A 10772-nucleotide genomic window follows, 5' to 3' on the forward strand; every position below is an offset into this window, starting at 1 on the left:
AGCAGTGGAAAGCCTGTCACATGATTTAATCTTTTTCTATTCATACCGTTTGCTTTATTTTCCTTAATCAAAAAAATGTTCTAGACTGTGACTACTCTGCTTAATTCTTTGGCTTCTTAAGAAAGAAAAGGGATGAAGAAAAAATCTACAAGGGGTGCAAACTTTTCAGCTCTGGGTCATACACAGACAGTACTTAAAGCAGTCTTTGGAGTCACTGAGGTGAAAAGAGAGTTATTTTCAGAAACCGATTGGAACCATACTTAGGAGAAGTGAAATTCATTCATTTATTCATTCATTTGACAAATACTATCGAGTGCCTTATCTGTGCTGCATGTTGCTAATAGGGTACTTACTATATTTACATATTATAAAAACACATACTTTCCCATGATAGATTTACCACGAGGCCAGAGTCCTGAAAATGAGGAACATGGTAGTGTATATTTAATTCAGATCAAGAGATTCAGTACAAAATAATAGCACTCACTATTGGATAGCCTGTTCTAGAATCTGGGGAGTGTTTAATAGCTGACTTAGCATAGCACCCACATCTAACCTAAATACTATGATGTAGAGCAGGGCCTTCTATTTCCTTTGAGTGAGTGAGCTATACCAGCTTCAGGTATGTCATGGGGTTTTTGGAATTGATAAGAAATAATAGTAGCTCTGGTTGCATGCAAAGATAATCAAAATTCATCCATCTTTTTTAAGTGGTTGCAATTTCACAATAATCAACGTTCCCTTGCTCATTAATGTAGGTTTCTTTCCCTCCCCCATCTGTGCCCTCATTCCTATAATGTAAACAGCTACTAATAGCTCCTATTTCTCTTTGTTCAAACAAACAAAAGCCTTTGTAACCAGGAAGAAAATTAGTAGCAGGTGAAAGCCCCATTTGGGGGTGGGGGGTGGGGATACATAAAGCTTTTTCTTGTTCAGGGGAACAAAGTACACCAGTTGTCTTGAGAACAAGAATTCACATTTAGAGTATATGAAGAAACATAGCAAATGTCTGCCTTTAATGATGCACAGGCAAAATTGTAATTTGATTTACATTATTTTTTCCCCAATCGCTCTCTCTGTCTCAAGCTAAAGGCTGGAGGTACACTGTGAACTAGGCATCAGGAAATCAGTAAGACTATCTTTTGAGTCTGCTGCTGACTTCCTGTGTTACTGTGAGCCAGTCACACAATTCTTCTGTGACTCAGTTTCCTTGCCATATTATTTATGTGACTAAACCATGCTGTGAAATGAAAGTTGGCACCATTGACATGTTTCTAAAGGATTTGTTCCTAAAATTAAAAAAAAAAGGTAGAGGTTCTCTTCCTGCTTTCTATTAGATTTCTTATTAGAGAGAAAAAATATCCTATGTCTCCTTTTTCTCCCAAATTGCATGATGAAAACTTCTAAACTTATTGGGACTTATAAAAGCAGATCTTTGAACTTTTTATAGTAAGCTGCGAAATTCAAATTCAAATTCAGCACTAGTTCCCTAAGAATAATTTACCTATATGGGCATCTGTCCATAAATCAGTAGGACAGTGTTCTCATGCTATTTTTGTCTGTGATTACACTGTTCTCCGCAATTCAAGGTTTTTTTTATTTGCTGGAGTATGTAATAATCATTTAAACTATAATGTTTGTTAAAAATACTTTAAGAAATAGCAAAATTATTACATTGTTTTCCCATCAAAAATAGGTTTCAAATTTGGAAGTAGAAAAAAGTAGGTTGTTAATCATTTACATTTAATTTCTTAAAATTGTGACTTAGAGGTGCGAGTAAGCGGAAAGAATTCTGGGCTTGGAATCAGAAGAGATATGTGTTTGAATTGCACTACCGACACTTGATGGAAGTGTAAACCTGGACAAGTTACCTAACCTGTTTCCACATCTCTAAATCTGGAATGATACTGGTATTATTCCAGGTATAGAAACTATCTCTTGGGGTGGTTGTAAGGACCAAAAGACAATGTATATTAAGTGGTTTGCAGGCTACAGAAATGTGTGCTTTTAATACCAGAAAACTTTCTAATAAGAAGCTGGTAAATGTCTATATTAGGCTGAAGAGTGAGCCACTGGGGAGGGGGGAAACTACTCTTGTAGGCTGGTGATTGTAGTTTAAAAAAAATGGAAGAATGGACTGAAGAGTAATGGTACTGGGGAGGGGGCAGAATAGATAAGGAAGGTACTCAAGTTATTATTTAAGGATGTTCCCTAGCATGGGCGTAGGAGGGGGATAATTTGAGGAAATACCCTAGCTAGCAAGGTTGGCTTTTTAGAAGTTGTGGTACGAGTTGTTTTGTTTTCTTTTTCTCAAGAGCATCCCAGGATTCTTGGATTCTGCCCTTTTGAGGCTGCACAAGACTGCTAGGGCTGGGCTGCAATTTTCATGACAAAAATTCATTTCTTCTAATTTGGTTGGGGGGAGGGGTTTCTAAATGGATTAAGAGATTTGCAGAATTTCACAGAGCTTCTCCACTCCCTAGGAATAGCATTCCTAGCCATTTGGGACGTATAATTTGCTGGAGAACAGGCTGGTTTGCTTTTAAAGACTTGTTGAGAGATGGAGGGAGCCAGAGTTTCTTTCTTCCCCGTGGATATTTTGGATCTCTAACTTGGTTTGCTTTAGCACCCTTCCAAATTTTTTTCCCTTTAAAGGGTCAGACATTTAGCCTAAAATAGCACCTTTTAAGGGTCTGGAGTTCAAGTGTTTCTGAACTTTGCTTTTACAGAGCAGTAATGCTTTCTAGGGTGATAATAATCTGCTGCTATTTGGTGGTGAGCAAACAATTCTCACCTTTATCTTCCTTCCATCCTGCTTTGAAGACTAGTACCTGCTTGTAAACTGTTTGGATGAGATAAAGTTCTTGTTGAGTGATAGTCACACTACACAGGTACTCCAGAATGGTTCAGGGGTAAGTCTGTTTTTGGCCATTCAGGTTAACTTAATAACAGGCTCATAGGATCACAACAGGAAGAAATTGTAGAGATCATAAAATCATAGACTCAGAACGGAAGGAGGACTTAGAGGTTTTCTAATATAAACTCCTTATTTTACACATGAGGAAACTGAGGGCTGCAGATATGAAACATATTGGTAGCAGATTCAAAATTTAAACCCAGTTAGCCTCTGAGGTTCTTTTTAAAGTACTAAATCTATTGTCCTTTGATTTCAAATCCAATTCTCTTTTTAAGGTTCCAAAAGTTAATTTGTAAATTGGTTGCTTGGAACTCAAAGTGCATTTCCCCACCAAAACACTGCAACTAACAGGATGCCAGGAATGCATCATTTTGGCCCCAGAGAAGCAGTAGGAGGAATGGATGGAAATTATGAGGGAAATCTAAGCACTGTATGGGGAAAAGCTTCCTAATTATGAGTTATATCAAAGTGGAATGGGCTACCTAGGGAGGTACTAGAGGTACTTTGCATAGCTTTATGTAAAGGTCAGAAGACCACTTATCCAAGATACTATAGAGGGAATTCTTTCCAGGTATGAGTTAGACTTGATGGTCCCTTCTAACTCTCAAATTCTGGAACATTCTGTGAACCAAATCAGGAACTCCCTCTCCTCTACCTGCCAGGCAGTAGAAGTGGAAACATCCTCAACTATAAGTCACTTAGGGTTTGTCTCTAGACCTGAGGAAGCTATGTGTCCTGACTTAGCTCAGTTCCCATATACCATTGGTCCACCAAGTTCAAGTTCCAAAGCTTGATGAGATCTTCTGATTGGCAGAAGTCCCAATGATCACTCCTTGCTTCTTGTGGCATTAATAGTGGGCTGTACCACCCAACCTGGATTCCGACTGCCAAATTCCTGTGACTTGCTCTTCCGACCACGTTGCCATCTCCACTCCAAGCACCTGGAAGAGAAAAGAAAGAATGAAAAATCCAAGAAGGTCCTCTTTTTTGAAAGCCATATGGCCTTAGAGGGGAAAGAAGGCCTAAAAGCTTTTACCTTAAAGCATAGTTTTTCATCAGATGCTATGAATGAAGTAGTCACCTTTCTCCTCCAGACAGGAATGCAGTAATGAAACAACCAAAACTTACACAAGCCTTTTTAAAAGCTCTGACAGTTCCAATTATGCAACCAATTCAAAAAGGCTGCTCTGAATCAAATGGCCAGCCAATCAGAAGCAATTATTGAATGTCCGTGCACCGCTCACAGTCTCTCCAAGGCATTTCCCTTAAATATCGTCACACTTCTTCAGGAAGCCATCTCCCCAGTGTATGTCATATGTAGAGATGCCATTTGAATGAACTGTTGAAATCTGTTTGTTCACTAAACCTCCATTATATTTTTTATTCCTGGGACCTAGCAAAGTTCATGGCAGATATTAAGTGTTTAATAAATACTTGTTGATTAATTGAAAAAAGCATGAAAACCTCTTGGAGAGGGAATGAGAATTTATGTAGACATTATCCCTGGTCATTCATTCATAAAATCACAGAATATCCCATTTGAAAGGAAACTCATAAAACATACCTGAACTAGAATTGATCAGTCAATACACATGCATTTATTAAGCACCTACTATATGCCACAATCTGTGTGGGGACATAAAGACTAAAGTGAAAATAGTCTTTGCTCTCAAGAAGTTTACAATCCTTTTTGACATTCTCTGAAATATCTTCAGTAAGTGGTTACCGGTCCTTTGCTTGTAAGAGGAAACCACTACTTTCTAAGATAGCTAATCCTTTTTAAAAATTATGGACTTAATCATTAACAAACACAAACTTTTCAATATACAAAGAATAAAAATTATATATGTATCTATGAATTTATTTATAGTTTTTAAAGTGCATATTAAATTTAACAAGGTGGTAAAGTTGCTTTGTGTAAACTTCTGACTTTTTTTCTTCTGTGTATTATTAATGTTTTATTAAGATTTTTTCTTCTTTTTTCTTTTTTTGTGTTTCTTGTGGGTTGTTTTTTTTTCCTTTTTTTTTTTTTTGGTTTTTGTTAGGCAATGGGGTTAAGTGACTTGCCCAGAGTTGCACAGCTAGTAAGTGTTATGTGTCTGAGGTCGCATTTGAACTCAGGTCCTCCTGAATCCAGGGCCAGTGCTCTATCCACTGCGCCACCTAGCTGCCCCCTTCTTTTTTTCTTAATCTCTCTCACTACCTATTAACTTATTCCCTCCAATAGAACACTATTACCACCTCCCTGAACAAATAAGTGTAGTCAAGAAAAAAAAAATAACTCCGGCCACATTTTAAAATGTGTGTCTTATTCTGTACCTTAGTCTATCACCTATATGCCAAGAAGAAACAGGCATATTTCATCACTGGTCTTCTAAAGTCATGATTGTTCTCTGCAATTGATCAGAGATATGACATCTTTCAAAACTGGTTTTGTTTTTTTTGTCACTACTGTAGTCATCATGGAAAGTATTCTCCTGGTTCTCAATGTTCTCTATATCAGTTCATGCAAATTTTCCCAAGTTTCTCTGATTCCTTCATATTTGTCTTTACTTACTGGCTTACTGGCCAATAGCATTCTATTATGTCCATGTATTATAATATGTTCAGCCAGTATTCACTAACTGATGGGTACTTACTTTGTTTCCCGTCATTTGCTACAATAAAAAGGGATGTTATGAATATTTTTGTACAGGTGAGTCCTCATTTGATCATTGTCAGATACTTTTCTAATTATTGATAAGTTTTACCTTATATCAAACCCAATTCAGCCTCTGAACAGCTTCTACCAATTCTTCCTAATCCTGCCCTCTGGGGCCAAGCAAAACAAACCTAATGCTTCTCTAAGGGACAGATGATTCTTTAAATACTTGAAGACAGCTGCTGTGCCACACTGCTTGGGTTTAGTCATTCTCCTAGTTCCTAATCTACCTACCTGTACTAGAGAGGAAGCATGATATGGTATAAAGTTATACAATCAGGAGAGACCTGTGTCTGATACTTCCTATATGACCATGGTCAAGTCACTTAATCTGACTGATCCTTATCTCTCTTATCTATAAAAGGGCAATTCTATATTTCAAAATAACATACTTCTCATATTACTATAAGGTTTGTAAAGTGCTTTCTTCACATCAACACTATGAAAATATTTCCTCCATTTTACAGATGAGGAAACAGGCTCAAAAGTTGAATGACTGGCCCAAAGTCTTACAGCTAGTAAGTTTCCAAGGTGAGATTCCAAGCCAAGTTTCCCTGCTCTATCCAATACTCTACTGACTTTGTTATACTGATTCTTATGGGGATCATATGAGAAAATTTATGTAAAACTGATTTGCAAAATTTAAAGCACAAGAGAAATTCCTGCTGTAATAATTTTCATCATCTAACATGTTTCTCCATCCTGTCCAAAAGGATAGCATGAGATAACATCAAATACTTTGCTAAAAAACTGGGTAAACTATGTATACAACCTTCCCCTGATGTACCAGTATGGTAACTTTGTCCAAAAAAAAAAAAAGGAAATGAGGTTAGTCTGGTATGACTTGTTTTTGATGAAACTCTGCAGACTTTCAGTTGCTTCCCTTTCTAGATGTCGGTTTTTCCAAACCATTTCATTAATGGTAGAATTTTGCTGGTGTAGTACTCCCCTTTAAAGGTGAAAAATGAGTTGAAGTGGCCACTGGAAATGGATGAGTGTGGGTCAGGATGGAAATACAAAGTATGCCCTTGATTCAAGGACAAAAGGGGGTGTGATTGTTTTCTGAAGGGACAATCTTCTTAATCCTAAAGGGAGGGAAAAGCTGAAACATAGAGAGGAAGGGGGAAGGAGAGAGAGGTAAAGAAAAAGAGATGGAGACACACAGAAAGAGACAGACACAGAGAAAGGAAAAGAAAAAAGAGAGAGGAAATAATGGGGAGGTAGAGAGGAAAGGAGAGGAGAGGGAAAGAGAACAAAGAGAGAGATGAGATAGGAGAGGAGGCTACACTAGAAAACAGACAAACTCACTGTAGTTTGCAGTTTCCTTTTTAAAAAAAACATAACATTTACCCTTCTATAGTTCAGTAGCACTTATTTATTCCAAAATCAGTGTAAAGAGCACTTGATATGCAGTCATAGACCTGGGTTCAAATATTGCATCTGTAGCTAACTCCTTGTGTGACTATGGGAAAGTCACTTAATCTCTCGAGGCCTCTCCGTTTTCTCATTCATAAAATAAATAAATAATCTCTAAGGTCCCTTCCAACTGTAAATCTTGATCCTACCAATTTCAACAACTGTTAACATAGGTTAGCAATAACATCTTTCAGTTCTTTCTACATCGGGAACACCTGGGCAGATGTTTTAAATTCATAGAGGGCACATACCTAGGTGTGCTCTCTTACCATCTTCCTGCTCATGTATTTGAGTACCCTATTAGGCACTTTTGTTCCATATCTTATCCTGTGCTACTTTGTACCCATCCTCCCATAATTCCTCTTATAGGGAGTCTCTATCTCTTGATACCATGTGGATGACTGTGGAGCACATGGGCTATCCATTGGTTTTTCTTCCCTTTCCTACATCTTCTGTTCTGTTCTGCATCTCTCTCATGAAATCATTTATGCCATTCCTTCACCATTCTTCACTGGTAATATTTTATAGCCTATTCAGTGCCCACCATGCACCTCTTCCTTGCTATTTGATCAGCTTACAACTTTAATTCTTCAGTGACTATAGTACTCCATGATTTGCAACCTTATGGGGTCACTGGGATATACTGATTTAAAAAAACAAACAAACAAACAAACACAGGCCTTTATCTGAGGGATATATGAGGTCATTAAAAGCAATGAAAAATTTCCCAAAGGCAACTCAGCCCACTGCCTTCAACTTATTAAATTCTTAGCCAAGCTCACTCTCAGTGTCTATCCAAGATATATTTAGCAACAGACCAGGTCTAAGACTTGCTATCCAACTACATTTCATAGTCTACACAATGAGCATTTTTTTCATCCATTTGCTTTGTGTGTATGTTGTGTAAGGCTCTCTCTGAGTGATGTATCTCATTTTGGAAGCTCTTTAGTGTTTTGGGGACTTAAGGAAAGCAGCACAATGTCACAGGAAAATAGGAGCAACTGTAGGACCAACCATCTTCTAGTGATTTCCTCTTTGATTTCATTGCTCTGTGGATATCCACCTGGAGAGTGGCGAACACCTTTTCTGGATATATCTCCCTATTTTGCATTAATCAGAGGGTAACTGAAGAAAGTTGTCTCTGTTATCTTTCTTTTTTTTAGCCCAAGGAAAATTACTTTATTGACAAGAAATTTTTTAAAAAAAGTTTTAAAGCATATTATGATTTTAGAAGATCATTATGTATCAAAGCATGTTTTTATTTCCATCCAGGGAGCTCCAGTCTCCTTCTCCTAATATTCAAATTGTCTTACTTGATTATTCCCTTTCTCAAAACTATGAAATTTCACACACTTGTATAAGTTCTGAACAAAGAAAGTGAAGCGATTCAGCATAATGTAAATTCTAAACTTCTTTCTCTTTGGCTCAGCAGCTTTTTCACCCATTCTAGCTTTGCCCTCCTCTACTGCCTTTTCCATGGCTTCATGGTATTTCTCTATAGCACTTTTCAAGGTGAGGAAGATTTCCTGAAATTTCAGTTTCTCACTTTCAGTAACATCTTTGAGCTATTCTATTTCAATTTTGGTTCTTTGGACATTGCGATTAATCACCTGTTCACATACATCTCTCTTCTTTTGAAGCTTATTATATTCTTCAAGTACTAAGCATTTATGTTGCTTGCCATCCCTCCTGCTTCTTATTTATTTATCTTTGGTTAGGTTGTGGCAAGCTTCTCTTTCTCAACAATGACTGGTCTTTTCAATGAGGTTTCTTCTGTCATCAGTTTCTTTAATTCTATCTGAGCACTTTCAGTCTGGTCCTCCAAGTATTGGTCCTCTTTTAAGATACTCGTTACTTTGTCCACACTCTGTGCAAGCTCTTGCATTTTCTTTTTCTTTTCTTTTCTTTTTTCTTTTGGGTGAGGCAATCGGGGTTAAGTGACTTGCCCAGGGTCACACAGCTAGTAAGTGTTATGTGTCTGAGGTCAGATTTTAACTTGGGTCCTCCTGACTCCAAGGCTGGTGCTGAATCCACTGCACCATCTAGCTGCCCCATTTTCTTTTGATACAGCTGTAGCTCCATTTGGAATGAAGGCATATCCTCAATTGTGTCTCAGTAGGCTTCGTATTTCTCAGTCACTTAAAGCTGTGAAGTTTTGAGTTTCTGCACTGTCTCTTTCATTTTCTCTTTATCATTTTTTAACTTCTCTGGAGAGTCCATAATTTTTTGTTTTTCTACTCTCTTGTTCTTCTTTCAAAGTAACCGATGACAATTTTAATTCATTCAAACATTTAGTGGTCTCAGCAAAATCTAACTTCTTCTGGGAATTTCCTTCTTGTATTGTTACTGTTTTTTGATTAAACCCATTCAGTGTTTGCTGCAACTCCTGAATATCAGCTAAGAGTTCCTTGAACTCCGCTTGCTCTTTCACTGGGACAGAGTCAAGTTTCTCCAGTTTCATCAATGCTTCCTGTTTTGCTACATGTAGCTTCTGCATTTTGTCCCTAGAAGATTTGTATTGCCATAAATATTACATGTATATTTCTCAATGTGATTCTCTGAAGTGAATAAAGTTGATAATGGGACTTAAAAACTGAATGTATGTTTTCCTTTTGGATACAGAATATCAGCAAACTCAAAATCATTCACCCAGCAGATGTGAAGAAAAGATTCCATATAAATAAACAAGTTATGTAATAGTAAGAAGCCTTCCATCATCTGTGAGTTGATAACTTCAACATTCACTGATATCATGTAAAAAATGGTCCAGTGCAATCCCATATACCATTTTTAGAGTTCACAAGAAAATCTTATGCAAGAAAATCTTCAGGCTTTGGATTTGCAAAAATATCATTCATGGAAAGGTTTTTGCCATCAACTCCTCTGTCCTTCCAAGACCAAGCAGCTTCTTTGAGAACTTTTTTCCTTCAGTTATCTTTCAAAGAATCTTGTATGATTGTTACATATGCATGCAGTTTCGTACTACTGAGTCAAATGCTTTTTTTTGTCAAAGGATAATAAGCATAATGGGATCTTGCATTTTCCACACCTCTTAGTCACCTGTGTCACTGTAAAGATGTTTGGTATAGAATATCATTTGCTAAAGTCTGTCTTTTCCTGTCTCATACCTTAAGGATGCCCTATATTTATTTGTAGCTATTTCTCATTAAAATGTTGAATAGATGGGAAAGTAGGCATATGAGTTGATGGTAATTAATATTCTTAGTGACCTTTTTATGGAAGCAAAAATATCTGTGGCTTTTTCCAAATCTTGATAATTGATCCCTGAAAAATTTGATCCCAAAACTGTGTTGCCTCACGCACGGAATTCTTCTATTTATCCTTAGTCAAGTCCAACTTATTTTTTTTGTCTTTACTTTCTTTAATCCATTCCCACTTAATGCAATGGACAATATGACATTTGAGGACAAATTTCAGTGGCTCTGTTATGATTGATGGAGAAAAGAGGTGCAAAAAAAAAAGATAGGTTTTTATGTCTGCTTTTCTGTTTCACTTCCATCTTATAAAAATGCACCTAAGGTGATTAAAGTAGTTGAATCTCTCATCAGGTTTTCTATAAACTTGGTTCCCTTCCTGATCCTGCCTTGTACTTCTTCCTGTTTTATTAGATATGACTGAATACAACTTCTACCAACTTCTCTGTCACATTTTACAAATGAGTTTATATTCTAAACTGACTTCATTTTGGCTTCAATAGCTCTCCATTTTTCTAGGAAA

At 37.0% G+C, this 10772-nt stretch overlaps 1 pseudogene; it reads right to left on the reverse strand.

Annotated features, from left to right (window-relative positions):
- Nucleotides 1-3743: 3743 nt before the first annotated feature.
- Nucleotides 3744-10131, reverse strand: LOC114036012 (annotated as a pseudogene).
- Nucleotides 10132-10772: the final 641 nt, after the last annotated feature.

The sequence above is a fragment of the Vombatus ursinus genome, unplaced genomic scaffold, assembly GCF_900497805.2.
Source record: "Vombatus ursinus unplaced genomic scaffold, bare-nosed wombat genome assembly UNPS02009573.1, whole genome shotgun sequence".
NCBI classification, from domain to species: Eukaryota; Metazoa; Chordata; class Mammalia; order Diprotodontia; family Vombatidae; genus Vombatus; species Vombatus ursinus.